At 47.5% G+C, this 16965-nt stretch overlaps 1 protein-coding gene across 1 annotated transcript in view; it reads right to left on the bottom strand.

The window, feature by feature from the left end:
- Positions 1–16965, bottom strand: part of KNL1 (kinetochore scaffold 1) — a 598022-nt gene that overhangs the window by 325588 nt on the left and 255469 nt on the right. The gene's annotated exons all lie outside the window — the stretch shown is intronic.

Below are 16965 nucleotides of genomic sequence, written 5' to 3' on the forward strand. Positions count from 1 at the left end.
GCCAAACCAATATCGATTGCTTTCTATACTGTTAAAGCTCTACTGCTCTTGAACCCTACCACCCTCTACCTGCATACCTCACTCTTTATTAGTCTCCCTCAACTCACTGCTTCACCTTTACTACCTTACCCTAATCCAGTCCTCTCTACAGAGTTCTCTCCACCTTATGTCTATTGACCCCACACTTCTTTCATCATATTTTTCTATCTTCTCTCTCTTCCCCGCGTTTCTATCATTCCTCGCTCCCTCTACATCACCTCTCATCTCCCTGTTTAACACCCCTCTCTATACACTTAGATGAATCTCAACCTCATCTTTCGCTACCTCATTACTTCTCCCTCACTCTTCTCAACCACTATCTTTCTTTATCAGTCCTTCTTCGACATTGTCCAGTTCTCATTCAGAAACCAAAACCTCCACTATCTAGCCATTTATGTCTACCAGTAGGAAGACATGAATGAGAGGGGCAGCGTCTCAGCACAGACCAAGATGGCCGCTCCTCAGAATAGTTCTGCAACCAAAGGGGCAGAGAAGCTGATACCTTCACACTCTAAGTAGAAGCCGGTGTGGAACGACAGATAGTGCCCCTTGTTGGTCAGCAGTTCTGACAGAGGCAACCTCGTAAAATGGTGCTGGCCTCACGAGAGGACTGAGAGGCTCTCAACTATGGTCTAACATGGCGAAATGAAGCATGGAAGAGGTGGGTGTAGATGCAGGCCAGTGTTTCTTATTTTGGACCCTCGCCTCTTTAGATGCATTACGAGAATAGCAGTGGCCCTGTGGCCATCAAGCCAAAAACTGCTGGGCCAACTTTACAGACAGGCCTTGAAGATACACTGGCCTGACGCGGAGGTAGAAGGAGGTGGCGAGAAAAGATTTTGGATGCAGAGGACACCCAGAGGCACAGGCCATACACCCTCAAGTGGACTTTCACTATATTGGAGATAAACACCCTAATTTGCCGGTTAAAGGACACTAGTGACATGTGTCTGTTTTCTTGGATCATGCTTCTGGGCCTATTTTCAAGTATGTTCCCTTGTGGCGCTAGGGGAAGACGGCTGCTGGAATAGATGTTGAATGCTGAACGACGACATGGAGGCGGATATAAAAATTTGAATACTTGAAAATAAGCTCAGAAGCATGAGCCAAGAAAACAGACAGAACTGTCCCATAAACAATCAAATATTTCTTTAGATGGTATCACATCCAGATACCAGAACTGATTGACAACTGCTGCTGGCACTCAGACACAGTGCACAGGCCGTCTGAGCAGCAACACTACTGAGACTTTGAAATTCGAATACTTGTTGACAGCGCCTACTCGCATCGACTCTCGTAGAGTATACCTTACACCTCTGAGTCCCGGGGGCATGACTATATTGACGTTTATCAGTATCTTGCATACGCCTACCAAAAACACACCACAGAAAAAAGTAATGGGGTTCTTTGAATGTGAGGAATCTGCTTCTGGGACCCCAACTGGAGAGGTCTCCGACACATTCCCAACTATGGCAAGGACAAAAGCTGAACTATTGCCGAGCTTGCAAACTTTTATAATCGGAGCTATTTAAACATAATTTTACACGCAAGCATTTTATTCGTCAGGTAGAAGCAAACATTATGAGTAGCTTGTTTTTCACTAATAACTTTCCCTTTCTGTGCTTTGCAAACTAGAGGGAAAAAGGCAGGTTCCAATTTATTAAAGGCAATCTCGAAAGCAAGACACTTATGATAGCAGTTGTTCATGTCCCCAACACAGGGTAAGATGACTCTATTCAAAACACCAGACCTTCTGATGGTTTTTCAAAGGAGACATGATACTCTTAGGGGATTTAATTAGAGTCTGAATCCCCAAAGGTTTATAGATTGGGGTCTGCATCAACACATCCTGGGGGGGTTCTCGAAGAGGCTCAAAAGCAAGCTAAGAGTATCGCACCCCATTTGCGAGGATTTAACTCAGTGGCAACAGAGGTACCAGATAGGGATGTACTGGTCTCGATTACTTATAGTCCTAAGTACAGAACCTCATAGGTCGAATTTCTTAAAAGGTGTGGGTTCATATGGACAGATTAATGGCAGGCCCCTCTCTGATGGACCGAATATGGAAACCAAGGACAATAAAACATCCAACAGACAACACCAGTGTGAGAAAGTGCCCTCTTTCTTGCATTGTATGCCCCCACTTTTTGCTGAATTGCTGATGTGCTTTGACTGAGTGTTTCCTGGGCTCCTGCCAATCCGATGCCTAGGGCGTGTGTTCCTCCCCTAAAAACTGCATTTAAGCCTAAACCCAATTGGCATCTCTGGCCACAGGTCAGCCCCTGGTAAATGGTACCACAGGTACCCAGGGCACTGTGACCAGAGAAGGCCCCCAAGGGCTGCAGCACTTATTGTGCCACCCTTAGAGGCCCTGTCCCCTGACACTCACACACTGCCTTTGCAAATTGAGTGCCTTGGTGCAGAACAAAGTGAAGAGTGGACATGGCACACATCCCTGTGTGCCATGCGCCATGCCCACAAACCACTGCCCTGGCATACATCAGTCACCACTCTAGCTGGGTGCACTATGCCAGTGCTGAGGGTACAGGTGCATGAACCTTGTACCCCTACAGTGCCCATGTCCATTCCTGGGCCCTGTAGGTGCAGTGTTGCCATTAAGAGTATATAGTCATTGTATTGCTCCTACATGCTTGGATATTACTGAATAAATCGGTTAAAAAAAAAAAAAAAAAAAAGAATTAAGAGTATATGGTGCTGGGAGTTTGTCATTACGAACTCCACAGCACCATGATGGCTACACTGAAGACTGGGAAGTTTGGTATCAAACTTCTCAGCACATTAAACCCACACTGATGTCAGTGTGGGATTTAATGTAAAATGCACGACAGAGGGCATCTTAGAGATGCTCTCTGAAACCCGACCAACTTCCAGTGACCTGACTGAACGGCTGCGCAGGCTGCCACCACCAAACATGTTTCTGGACCCCTGGGTCGAGAGCTTGCTGACCTTGGGGGCCTGAAACAATGCACATCCTGGGAGGAATTTGCCAAGCCTCCTCCCCCAGGATGGGCAGGGTTCACGAAGGAGAAGCTTCAAAGGCATGCCGCCTTTGTGAGCCTCTCCAGACCATTTGCTGCTTTCAGCAACTGGACCCCACTGGTTCTACCCCCTACTTTGGGTGGGAGAACTGGCAGGATAAACAAGTGAGGAAGAGAGGTGTGCCCACCTCTGCCAACTCCACCCCTAAGGTGGGGGAGGCGAGGTGAAGCACAACCTTGAGTCCCCTCCATCTTGAGGATGGGGGGACCCAGCCAACCAGGGACAGGCTCCTGCCACCCTCCCACTGAAGAGTGGCAGAATAGGGGGTGTACTCACCCCGGGGAAGGGACCCATTTATCCCTGCCCTTTATCTACCTGTAACGCCCCTATATTTAGTATTTAGGGGCACCCTGAACCTTCCTTCCTCAAATCCAGCAACCACAAGAAAAAGAAGAGAAGAAGGACGAGAAGCCGTGCAGAGCTAACAAGAGGATGACGCCCACTAACTTGGCCACAGCCCTACAGGCCTATCTCCCCTCGAACCTGCTCCTGCTAAACCCCGGCGTATCCAGCGGACAGCAACCTCAAAAACCCCAGAGGACCTGCCTGCCTTCACTTTATTTAAAGGTTTTATATTGCGCTGGCTAGACCCGGAGGTATCCGAGCGCTTTACATCAGTATCAGACAATTGCAGGTTACATCTTTACAAAGGTTACAGTTATTAGAGCATGGCAACATAGTGACAAGTGAGGTTGAGACAAACAAAAAGGAACATATAGGTAAGGGAAAAAGCAGGCAAGGGGAGAGATTCCAGGGGGGGCAGGTTAAGAGCTGGAGAAGTAGACCGAGAATAGAGGAGGGAAAGAGGAGGGGAGGGTGAGAGACCCAGCATGGCAAGAGGTGGGGGAGGGTGACAGGGACACAAACCGGTAGACGAGTGAAAGCTGCGCCCAAAGTCCAGTAAGCTGTGATCCCAGGGGGAGTGGTATCATTTCCCCCATCTCTGTTGCGAGAGGCTCCCTAAGCACAGTGGACTCTCTCAGAGGGGTCTCTGAGACTCCACGGCCTACTTACTGGATCCTTCCCCAAAAATGGGAGAGGGAGTGCTTTGGCAAGGGGTGCCATACCGTACCTCAATTGTGAGTGGCTCCCTTGGCGCTGTGGACTCTCTTAGCGGGTACGCTGAGACTCCAGCGTATACATCTTGGATCTTTCCCCAACAAGGGGAGATGGAGTGCTTAGTCAGAGGGCACAAAAAGACAGGGGGCTAGGCGGTGTAGCGGGCAAGGGGAAAGATTCAGATGAGAGGGGATAGGAGCAAAGGAAGTAGACCAAGAACGAAAGAATGCCGATTGGGAACAGATAGATAGGAGACAAGGAAAAAGCAGAGTAACAGAAATACAATGGGGAGAAGGGGGGTGGGGGCGAGACAGGGAGAAAAACTGTGCCCAAAGTCCAGCTGGGTAGGTAACGGTCAGGGGATGAACCAAGGCCGATCTCCTCAATAGCTGAACAGAGCAGCTCCACCAGGCGTTGGACTTATTGCTTGGACTCCACTGACAGGATGGAGATCAGGAGTATGCTCCAAGATTGTCATTGTGCGTTGATTAGGTGGTGGTCGCTTCCACCCCTCGTTCACCTCTGCTCCATGCTGCCTCTTTGGTCTGTTTACTCTGCCCCAGGGTCCCAACAGGCGCTCCGGTCCCAGGCACATTCTCTACCTAGTGACTGTAGCAGCAAAGAATTGCAAGACCTTGTTATTTGAGGCTCTTTTGGGTGGCATAAGCTGCCCTTCGTTCTTCGTGTATCAAAGGCGCTTTCTCATCTGAAGATCACCAGAGGGGCAAATTAGGAGGAGGGAGGGAGGGAGGGAGGGAGGAAAGGACATGAGATCGTGTACCTGGCCGCCCCGATCGACATCTTATGGTGCGCGGAAGGGCACAAGCTCGGTTTAGTGAGTGGCAGCAGAAGTGGATTGGCTGGGGTCAATTTGCACTGCTTGTGGTCATATAGTACTTTACATTTTCTACCTCTGGCCCAGACACATGCCCCTACCCAAAAGCAAAAGCTAGGTGCCCAGTGAGGTGGTGGTGCTGACCCTTGGCATAGGTGACCATGTTCATGGGATGCCGGCTCTTGCACACAGGTTAGCTCATGGTGACCACTGGACATGGATGGGCTGCGCTCTTCTAGTCCCTTCATCAGTGGGATCATCTAAGGGCACTTTGAGTGCATTTCAAGGATGGGCACAGGACCCGTTTGCAGGGGACTGCAAACCTTTATAAAGTACAGTTGAGGTTGGTGTGAGAATTTGGCCTGATATATGATGTCACTAATTCTAGTGTACACCTTGTATCAGTCCAAACAACCCTTATGGTGATTGGTTGTAAAGTCAACCTTATAGACCAGCTATCCTAGTGGTAGCATGGACAAGAGCAGTCTTAGGCTAAACTCTGACTGGCATGTGAAGCCAGCTGTTATACCATATGTAATCCCTTGAATACCAAATGAAAGGACACCACAACAGATATATATAAAAATAGAAAGTATTTATTCTAGTCAAACCCTCAGCACTCTTTATGAGATTCGAGGTAAGTACAACACAGTCTTATTTAAGCATACATTAAGTCACACAGGTAAGTAATACAGTTAGGCCCTAGGGGCCACGCAAACCATATACTAAGTAAGTGCTATAAGAACCACTGTCACGAACACAGGATAGGCCTAGGCCATCGCTGGGGCTACACTACACTACCAAAAGTTAGGAAGTGGGAGGCCCACGGGATTCAGGTGCTGAGTGGAAACACTCACGCGTAATGCGTAAAAGTCGATAGAAATGCAAGTTATTAGAAATTAGCAGTTTTAGGACACTTCTGGTATAGCTAGGAAGTCGAGACTCGGAAACTAGACCCTTGGATAGTCAATACCCTAGTGAGCACCGAAATGCTCAAGTTACCTAGCCCACGGGCTACGGGTGCATAGGTGTGAACTTGCGTCGGGTTTCGTCTACGACTCCTATGGATGCCTGAAGGAAAGTTGCTGACAGGCAGTCAGTGAAGAGTGTCCGGTGGATCCCAAGGTGGGGATCAAGAAGGAAAGAACCTGCAAGCAGAAGGGACAGAGACTAGGTCACCAGCCAGGAGCCGGGAAGGAACCAGGAAGGAACCAGGCGATGTCGTGAAGATGCAGGTGAAGAGGTGAAGCTTGTCGCAGCAGCCACGGGTACCAGGAGGCGTTGAGGACGACCAGGAGGTGAGCTGTTCCACGAAGGCTCATGCTGTCGGCGGCGTCGAAGTCGAGTCAGGACCCAACAAGCCTTGGCAAGCGGAACCCACGCAGGATGGAGGACTTGCTTCTGGTGCAGACCAGGAAGGTCTGGGGTGCTTCTCTTTTACAGAGGAGCGGGTGCCAGTCTGGAGGAGCCGGACCAGCAAGTTGAAAACAAAGGTTCGTCGTCGCAGAAGTCACTAGCCAACGGGCCAGCAACCGGACAACACGTCGAGCAACTCAGGTGCAGAAGGGCCCCACGCAGAACACGTGAAGTGTGGGGAGCTGGTCTTCTTTGCAGATGGTGCTCGGAATGGGGGCTTCTCAATTCCCCAAGCACAGCCTCGAGGGAGCCTCGGAAGTCGCGCTAGTCAGGTACTAGCCACTTTTCCCAAGTCGCCGATCCCACGTCGCCTCCACGGGTCTCAGCTTCGCTGGAGATGTGGATCTGGGTCAGAGGTGTCTGGAAGTCACGGCGCTGGTCAGTCTCTGCAGTCGTCCCTCGTAGGATCTGTCGCAAAGCAAATCAGCGGTCGCTGGATGGTGCCTGGTTGCCCAGGGTGGTCACTCCTTGGCCACAAGGGAGATTTCTTCAGTCTTCTTCCTGAGGTCGAATGTCGAAGGTCCAGAGTTTCTGTTCAAGTTGCAGATTCAGGTTAATCTAATTTAGCAGGGCTCAGCTACCTACTGATATACTGGGCTAGTGGGCTGGGCTACCTGCAAGGTCCCTCCTATGGGTGGGACCAGGAAGGGGAGTGGTTACACCCCCTTTCCTTTGTCCAGTTTCGCGCCAGAGCTGGGGTTGGAGTGCCCCAGCGCCGGATTGAACTGGACTATGCATGGAGCACCTTGTGTGCCCCAGGCATGTCTCATTCCTTTCAGCCCTCCCTGCCCCAATACACTAAAGTCTGTCTGGGGAGGTGCTAGCACCTCCCCAAGCAGGAAACCTATTGTCCAGGCCTCCCTGGCTGGGAGGGCTCCCAGCTGCAGGAGGTCAGACTCGTGTCTGTGGCAGCAGCATCCATTTTGTGATGCGGAGGTTTTGGTCAGAGTTAAACAGCAAAGTAGGATTTTAACATGTCTCTCCCTCTAGAAGGGGGGAATAATATCCTCATCACCAGAAATGGTATGGGGGTATTATTCCAAAGTGTTAAGACACCTTACACGACATGTTTTGATAAAGCCAAACCAGTTACCATAACCGTTTAAGATTATAAGGTACTTTAAGAGTATATGGTAGGCTATATCATAGAACAGCTATAAGGACATGGTTCCGAAAGCTGCAGACAGGCTCAGCTCATGCTAGAGCACCATCTCACATGTTACCAAGCACTCTGCCTCCAGGATTGTTAAGGCCTGCCATAGGAGGGGCTGATAGGTACACGTGTCTATATATAAGGTAGGTATAGGAATACTACACCTAAGCAAGGGGTGATTACACGACCTTGCCCCAGCTGAGTGATCAGCCAGTTGTGTGTGATTGGAAGGCCAGACCAGGGGTGGCATAATACATGCTGCAGCCCCTGGGAGGCCTAGGGTACACCTATGCCCTGGGTACCTAGGGTACACTACAGGGTCCAATAAGGTGATCCTTACCAATTGGGTATGTACCTAGGGTACATGGAGTCCATTTAAAAGTGAGAGCAGACAGCCTGAGACCCTGAATGGCAGAATCTCAGGCCAACTAAGTCAAAAAAACAGCTAGACACTAGGCAAAAAGTTGGGGGTAACCATAGTCCGATATCCACCTTCCAAAAGTTGGAAGCCTACTTTCCTTTGTAGGTGACAGATAACTGTGCAGGCACTCGCGGTTCATTCTCCAGGTCCCCACTGCAGCTTGGTTGCGGCCGTGGCTCACTTACCGCTCCGCCTACAGCTGTTCCCACCCCCTAAGCCGCTCGAAAGGCAGGCGGGCGGGGGGGGGGGGGGGGGGGGGGGTATGGGGGGGAAGAGTCCCTGCCGCCTTCTCACTATGCAGAGTCCAGCATCATCTCCAGGTACCCTCGCGGTTTATGCTAATCCCCGGCACTGCAGGCCATCTCCTGCCAGCGTCGCTCCCAATAACTCTGCAGTATTGGCAGCGGTTGCTCCCCTTCTACTGCAGGCACTCACAGGAGGTGTAGAGAAGGCAGCTTCAGGTCTCGTTACTCCCTCGATGTAGTCTCCCGGGTGTTTGCAGGGGGTGAGGGGGCTCTCCTGATTTTGTGATCTCCGCCTGAGTTAAAACAAAGCGGAAAGTCCGCTCCGCTTCCAGCGCCATTTTGAGGCTCGATCGCCCGTCGAGATTTCTGCCAATTTCACAGCAGCGAAGCGGTTTTGGAGAAAGGCGCCTACAGCGTCAGACGCTCACAAAACTCCGATTTCGGGAGAGAGCTTTCCAGTCGGTTTTGTTGTGATTGAAGCACAGCGCTTGGCTGCAGTGCATGGGGCTTCCATGGAGCTTCAGCACCGAGCAGCCCTGATATTAGTAGGTCCCTCCAAGCTGTTTCTCCCGTTTACACCGCACGTGTTTGAACAGCAGCTTTTGGTGCCAGCCAGGAACGGCGAATCCCGCACACTCTGCACCCGCCGAATCCGGCCCGAGCGGACAAATACCACGAGGAGGTACCCCCGGCGATCCTGACCGGAGATCCGGCAACCCCTGACCTGCCTCAAGCCTCCTGACGACGCCTGCAGCCTCAATCCAGAGGACCCTACCTACCGCGACCAGAGCGAGTAAGAAAATCCGACGTCCCAAGGCCCCCCTGCACCCGACGCCCCACGGCCCAACCCAGCAGTGCCTAACCAACCCTCAACATACCAACTTACCCCTCGAAGTGGTGGTCACTCCTGGAAGATCCTCGTCCTAGAGTCTGCAGTGTTTTTGTCCCAGAGAATCTCCATTGAAATCAACAGGGCACCCGACCTCAAAATAGCACCCTGCCGCCCTAGTGCCGCTGAGGGTGCCCCTTTGGTACTAACTTGGTCCCCAACTTGCCCTGAGCTTAACCCTAGGAGCTTTGCTCCTACAACCCTGTGGCCTGCTAGCCAGCAGCCACCGACCGGAGCCCCCCCTATCCTCCATTGGATAACATTGGGCCTCAACCCTCTGCACCCGGCCACCCTAGTGCCACTGGGGGTGCAAAAACAGTGCATCACTGACCCTGGGAGACCCCCGAGTCTAACCCCAGGACCCTAACTCCAAAGACCGAAAAAACTAAGATTTGGAGGCCCATTTAAGAAAAATCAATCACCGTGGACCCAGAATTGAGATTGTCTCTGGCTTTATCAGCTGGTTGCCCTCACATGCCCGCCTTGTTCAGTAGTACCCCCTCTCCCAGTACGCTTTGATCCCGGCCAGGGGAAGGTTGGGGATGGGGTTCTATAGCAGCTACCAGTAGCGATAGTTATGTCAGTGAGGAGATCTGACCTCAGGTCAACTGATAAGAGGCACATTAGGCCAAGTATTGGGCAAGCGACCAATATTCCGATTTTTGTCTCCCTGTTTGACACGGATTCGGCCCGTACTGAATAGAAGTGCCCTTTTGCAGTTATTAGAAATAGAGAACGTGTGACTGGTAACAAGCAAAGACATTGAGTTGGTTTATATAGACCTTAGGAGTGGCACCCTAAACACTAAAGTCACATTCACGTCAGGGGTAGTTTCAATGCTAGTACTGGCCAATGTAGACTATTTTAGGAAAAGAGGGATATATGTGTTTCCATTTGAGGATTCTTGGGTGGTCCTGTTTGAATCCCCTGGGAAAATCCATCAGGAGCCAGGTAGTTGGCTCCCTGTTCCCATAGGCGTCATAAATCCTAAAGACATTAAAATATCAGTAGGGTGTAGCCTGTGGAAAAGAGATATTAACATTATAGGCCCCCAGGTTCAAAGACCCAGTAGTCCCGTAGTGAAGGATGAGATGGCCCAGTGGAGTTGGGTAGACGGCTCACTGAATGGCTCAAAAGAAACTACAAAATTGCCTTTGCTGCGGAGGTAGACAATTGGGAAGAATTTTATCCTGGAACATAGTGAGGGTAGGAAAAACCAACTGTAAGCTTCAATCGTTATGAAAAAACAACGATAAAATAATTTGACATCAGGAAACATGGAGCTGCGGGGATTTTTATGTTGAGAATTTCTTTGTATATTGCTGCGCTGCAAAACCCTCCACAAAAGGGCATGCTAGCAGTGGCTTAGCCATTTTACTTAGCTGTACCATAAAATGGAATCCTGTGGTTTATATTCATCCCTCTAAGTGGTGTATGGGAGTGAAGTTGAGGATAGGTAAAGATAAACGAGGGCAGTCTGTTAACCGTTTCCTGGTAAATGTGCATATTCCCGCAGGGAGAGCATCCAACTCACTGGTTGATTCAATCTGTTCCTATGTGAAAAGGATAAGTAGCTCTGAAGAGTGTTCCTGGATTATGATGGTGGGTGATTTCAATGCTAAAATTTCGAATGGTTCCGTCATGTCTTTTTCAAACCCTGAGTTAGATGAAGTATGGTCCATCCCAGAATCTTTACTGTCCGGCCATTTAAAGATCGGATAAACGAGGCTGGTCACTTTTGCATAATCTGAGAATGTTTGACCGTGTGATGTTGAATAGCAGATTCCGAGAGGACCCCCCTGCCTCTTATATCTATCGGGGCCCATTTGGACACTCACTAATGGATTATATGGTGGTATCTTACCAATCTTTTGGTTTATGCACGCAATTTAGGATCCTGCCAACAAGCTTGAGTGATCATAGAGTTTTGGCTGTGGACGTTAACATGGAATTTGAGCAGCCCAAACTTTGGAATCAAAGAGATGAAAGCATTTTATATAATCGCAGTAATGGGTGTACTTTTTGGTCAAATAATACGATCCCAAACATCAGGAGAGTTTTCTAAAATGCGGCTTCTAATCGCATACAGGAATCTCCCGTTGCCAGGTTTGAGAGAATTGTGGCTGTAATCAGAACATGGGGAAGTAAAAAGCAAGTTATCACTTCCGCTCCTCCAGTGGTTAAACCATGGGATATTAGAAAATTAAATCAGGAAATTAACGCCTTGATGAGGGAACAATTAAGGGAGTCCTCAATACCCGGGCAAAGGGAAATTAATAGACTAACAGGTAAGGGAAAGGAAAGTGGTATCTGGATGCAGAAGGGTGGAAGACGCAAACTGGATCAAACTACGAGAGGTCGCACAGTCCGATGACACCAGGAAATATTGGGCGTTAATAGCCAAATTTTGTGATTAGAGGGATAAGGCAGAACCCATTCTGGTATCAGATACAGAATGGTCCACATATATTTACAAGCTGTATGCTCTAAATTCCTCAGTTTGATGGAATCTTGACGTTGCCTCGGACTCTTCCGAGGGGAGTGATTATGGAGCCCCCTCGTGCAATGAAATAGAGGGTTATATCAAAGGGGCAAGATACTCCGGTGCGATGGACCCGGACGATGTACCAACAACCATAATTAAACAGGATGGCGAAGCATGGGCAGAATTCTTGCATCCACTATTTGTTCACTGTTACACTCATGGGACATTCCACTATCCTGGAAGGGAAGTATAGTTGTTCCGTTATAAAAAAAAAGGGTCCAAAAAATCCGCAGCTAGTTTTAGACAGATCGCTTTTCTGGATGGGACTGGAAATTGTTTTATTCCTGTAGAGCAAACAGAGTTCGGCAAAAATAGTGGTACCCTCGATAAAATCACTGCCCTGCAAACGCTAATTGAAAAATATCCAATGAGCCGGGGAAAGCCGCTATACGCGGCTTTTATAGACTTCTCTCTACGGCCTTCGACCAAGTTGATCGGGGGACCTTGTGGAGAAAATTGGTCACCATGGGGATACCAATGAACTTAAGACTGATTTTTGGATTGCATTCCTCCACTTGGACGCGGGTCCTATTGGGGTGAACACAGGGCCTGTCAAGTAAAATAGAGACCCAGAGGGGCCTGAAGCTAGGATGCCTTCTGGCCCCTCTACTATTTTCTCTTTACGTCAATGATTTGCCAAGCAGAGTGGGGTTCAGCAAAGGGAGTTCCCCAAAATTAGGAACTTTAAAGTTGAGCTGCCTGCTATACGCCGATGACGCCATATTAATGGATCTAACCCCAATTGGACTCCAAAGACGACTTGCGGAGTTAACTAGGTACACAGAAGAATAGTATTTAAAAATAAATATTCTAGAGAGTAATGTTATGTTTTTTAGACATCAGGGATGCAGTCAGAAAGCACATGCATTGGTTCTTGGGGAATGAGAAATTGGACGTAGTAAAGTTGTATCCATATTTAGGATTTTTTTTTATTTTATTTTTTTACAAACAGGTGTTCCAACAGCAACCATATGGATCATGCAGAGGCAAGGCAATTTCACAGGCCTCTGCAATCAGTCGATTCTATACACACTGCGAGAAAAGACACTTTGCACATATTTTATCAGTCTATAAAATAAAGATACCGCCAGCACTGAGCTATGCCTGCGTAACAGTAGATGCACAAGAATGGGCTAAATTTGAGAAAGTAGCGTGATGGATTTGGTGCCAAATCTGTAATCTGAATTGCGCGGCCCCTATTGCAGCGATTCGGCTCGAATTCGGTTTACTTTCCACCTACATGCAATCTATGGCCGCGTGATTAAGATGGACCAACGCACTAGAGAATAGCTCTGAGAACGCCTTACGGGTAGCATTATGCAAGGACATTTTTGCAATCATGAAGGGAAAAAAGGCTCTTTAGGAATTATCAAAATGCCAAAAAACTGTTCGGCTTTGAGATAGACAGTATGGAGGTGCTTCAAAACAAGTCCTGAAAACTAGAATTAAATAAACAATCTACGTGTATCTCGTAAATGAGACATTACATTGTGTGCAGAGAATAGTAATAATGACTGTATAGCAGGGAGTACTATCTATAAAAAACCTCAACCTTATGTTTTATGGAATCTCCAACACGTACAACTATTTTGCTGCTTAGGCTGAATTTATTCCCCTTAAGAATTGTAACAGGAGCTTGGGGGGGGGGGCTTGCTAGACGTGAAAGACTCTGCCACTTATGCGATTCCTGTGTACAAGACTTAAATCATGTTCTATTCGTGTGTCCCATATTACATCCCTTACGCCAAAGATACTTAAGAATTTTTTTCTGAAAGTGTAACATTGTCACAGCCGAAGAAGCCCGTAATAGTCTGCTGGCCCCCCTTTCTGAACTAGTTTGTTTTACATTTTTTAGCTTTTTTTTTTTTTTTTTTTAAACAATTCTTAAATATATCCTAGAACAGTACTGGTTTATTAAGAATGTACTCGAGCACTTTCACTTTTTTCTACTCATTATGCTGCTAGTTATCGAGTACTGTATTCTGAATTAATAAACCCTATTTTTATTATGAGTTGTTACTTCTCATGCACCTTTACAGGCTGCTGGCTATTGTGTACTGTACCTTGAATCGTAAAACTCTGCTTTCACTATAAGTTTTTAATTCTCAAGCTCTAATTGTAGTATTGTACGTATACATTTCTGTAATTACCGTAAAAGTCTAACTGAAGTTCTCTAAGAATCCCATGGTGGTAATCTGATTTGTTATGGTCCTGCACACTTGGCACTTGAAAAGTCCTTGGAACGGTTTTTGTATATATGCACCGCCTCTGTTTTATATGAAACGATTAATTTTATATTGTAAAAATTAAGAACATTTTCTTTTATGGGTGGGTTACGATGACTTTAGATGGATATATATTTTTTTTTAAACTTTATGTGGAACTCTGCGGAGATCCAAATCATAATAGATAACTAACAAACTACTTACCAATTTGGAAGTTCTTGGTATTGAAATATATATAAAAGCTGTGGGTTTTTTTCTAAATTGGAGTGGATCTTCTTCTGGACTGTGCATCATTTATTGATACGGTGTATACAACAAATGCCTAACACTCCCTTCTGATAAGCCCAAGGTTGCTCGACCACACTGCCCCAAATAGAGCACCTTGGGATTGTTAAAGCATGCCCTTGTCCACTCATTAGGGATACCTAGACTCTGTTGGTCTGCTACAACTACGAGTGCTCTTTTGATCTAATGTGAACTGGTTTACGCTTACTTCCTTTCTTCAGGCTTAGTCCCAAGCTGCGAGACTCCGACTATTGCTTGGCTCCTGAAGTCATAATAGGAGTTCCTCAGGGCTCGGTTTGGAGTCCCTGTTTATTTAACTTGAACATTTGAAACCAACGTTTAGCAGAACTGATTGAATCTTTCGGGATCTCCATTACCTAGGCTGATGGCATACAGCTAATCATCAGGCTAGATGAAGATCCGGATGAGGAAGCCACCGTCTCAAAAAGGTGGCATATTGGATGGCCTTTAATTCCTCAGCTTGAATGGAAGGAAAACTGAAAAGAATGTACTTGGTACTGACAATGTATGGATAACAGAGTGGTGGCCAGAAAAGCGGCAAACACCGCCACCACAAATATCCTATGCCCGGAACCTAGGGATAGTAATGGATAAATAATGGAGCTGCAAGTGAACAACATTTGCGCCACAGGGTTTCATTTGCTCCTTGTATTAAGAAAGATTATTCCTCAATCCTCCAGAATGGACTTGGTTCAAGGCGTTGTCACTCGCTTGGACTACTACAACACACACTTTTGGGAGCCTCCAATTACTACAGAATGCAAAAGCAGGATAGACTCTGGGTTTAAAAAGAAACACCCCAATATCAATGCACTGGTTTACTGTGGATATATATATATTTTTTTAAAGCTCTACGTCTCAGTCAAAAAATATTTGCAATCACGACTTCAACAGCTATATGAATGTGACCATTTCATGGAATGCCCTGGCCAGATAACTTGGATACAAACAGAGGGCAATGATTGCCACACTGAGATTTAAAAAAGCAAGACAGGGGGCTGGAGAGCTGCTGTAGTCCCTGCCAAACTCTGTAACACTCTCCGTGACTATCAGGACTCAATTGAATCAGTTACAGTTTAGGAATCATAAAAACATTTACTGTTTTCCTATAGAACGTAACCTGCAACTAGTCTTATCTGGACGATATCCTAATTTTAGGGGCTCATTGCATGGTACATCTTTACCTGTTACCTAGTGCCTAGGTACTTCTAAGGAAGTCACTAATCACAATTGTAAATTGCAAAAATCAAACTAAATTCTCAATGCAAAATTTCTCTGTGGGCCAGGATACAATAATTGTAATTCTCTCCTTGTTGTCTTATACAAAGATCTTGCACCAAATGATGTCAAGGTCACTCTTTTGTGCATGGTACAGATTATTGGTTTTGTGGATTCTAGATACATAACAAAGAGCATTTTTGAGAAAACTGACTTATGTTCCCCCAAATTATTTCCATGGGAGTGCATAATGGACTTGATGCAGTGTTATTAGATCCCAGTTGCATTAAAAAAGCTTCTCTATATACGACAATATTGAGAATGTTGCTTCAACCTTCACTGTACTTCCGATTCAGTCCATCACTCAAAATGTGTTGTGCATGTTTTGTTAAAATCATAAACAAAGATTTAAAATACATCTGAGGAGAGGTTTTGAATGATCAACTTTTATGAGATTCTCGAAAGGTGCTTGGGCCATCATATCTTTGTACAATTCGCACTTGGAATGAGAGGTATGCACATGAATATTCTCAGTATATTAAAGATCCCTTTATTTACGTTTTAGGCTCAGCATTCCATTTCTTTACAGCTACACATTCTATTGGAGTCCCAAACTAATCTGACAATCTTGTTCTAAGCATCCTATCCGATAATCTTAGAACAAGTCTCTCCAATCAGTCACTTGTGAACTACTGGTAGCTCGCTGACACCTTTAAGAGTAGCTTGCAGCCTCGGGGAGCATGGCCAAGAAGGCAAAATGTCGGATATAATTTAGGGAAGATCCGCAACAGGCCCCTGCAAGCCATAATTTTTCCTGACAAGAGTCAAAGTCAGTCCAAAGCCCAATGGTGGAATTTAGGCTATGACACTGGAGCTACCAGCGGCATGAACTGGAGGCGCCGGCAACAGCGAGAACTGGCAAACATTAAGGAAAACAGAGTCCTGCCACTTACAAGGGACGAACCTGCGGCACATGTGAGTTACTCACTAATACCCAGTGCCGCAACAAAGGGGCAGCAAACTGCTCGGAGACCACGGTCGTGGAGGCCCGAATTCACTGCGCTTAGCAGAGGGCGGGCTGGCCTGTAATCGAAGGTGCGTCTCAAAAAAAGGCGGGGCTGTGCCTGCGCCCTGCGGCCTTATCCCCCGGCTGACCCGATCTCAGAGACCCGCACAGACCTGTGGTCGGGCTGGCGCTGGCGGACTCCTGGATCCGAACAGCAGTGGAACGTCACACCTCCCTCCCTGCCCCGTTGGCACACCGGACTTGGAGCTGGCACCACGCGACCTGCTCTCGAAGTTGCGGCCGCCAGAGCTGCCTACTGCATCGGAGGGAGGCGATCTGCACCAAGGAGGCGGTGCAGACCCAGACCACAAGTAAATTAAGAGTGCCCACTAGCACAGGAGCAGGTGGCACCGGCATAGCAATCGCACATGCGGGGAAGCTCAACCCGAGTGGCTCCCGCCCAGGCCTGAACTGTGCTATCAACCTACATTAAGATTTGGACACCGGTGCCTTTCTCTAAGCGAAAGCATCTTGACTGCCCTGCACGG

The sequence above is a fragment of the Triturus cristatus genome, chromosome 9 (genome assembly GCF_964204655.1).
Source record: "Triturus cristatus chromosome 9, aTriCri1.1, whole genome shotgun sequence".
Classification (NCBI taxonomy): Eukaryota; Metazoa; Chordata; class Amphibia; order Caudata; family Salamandridae; genus Triturus; species Triturus cristatus.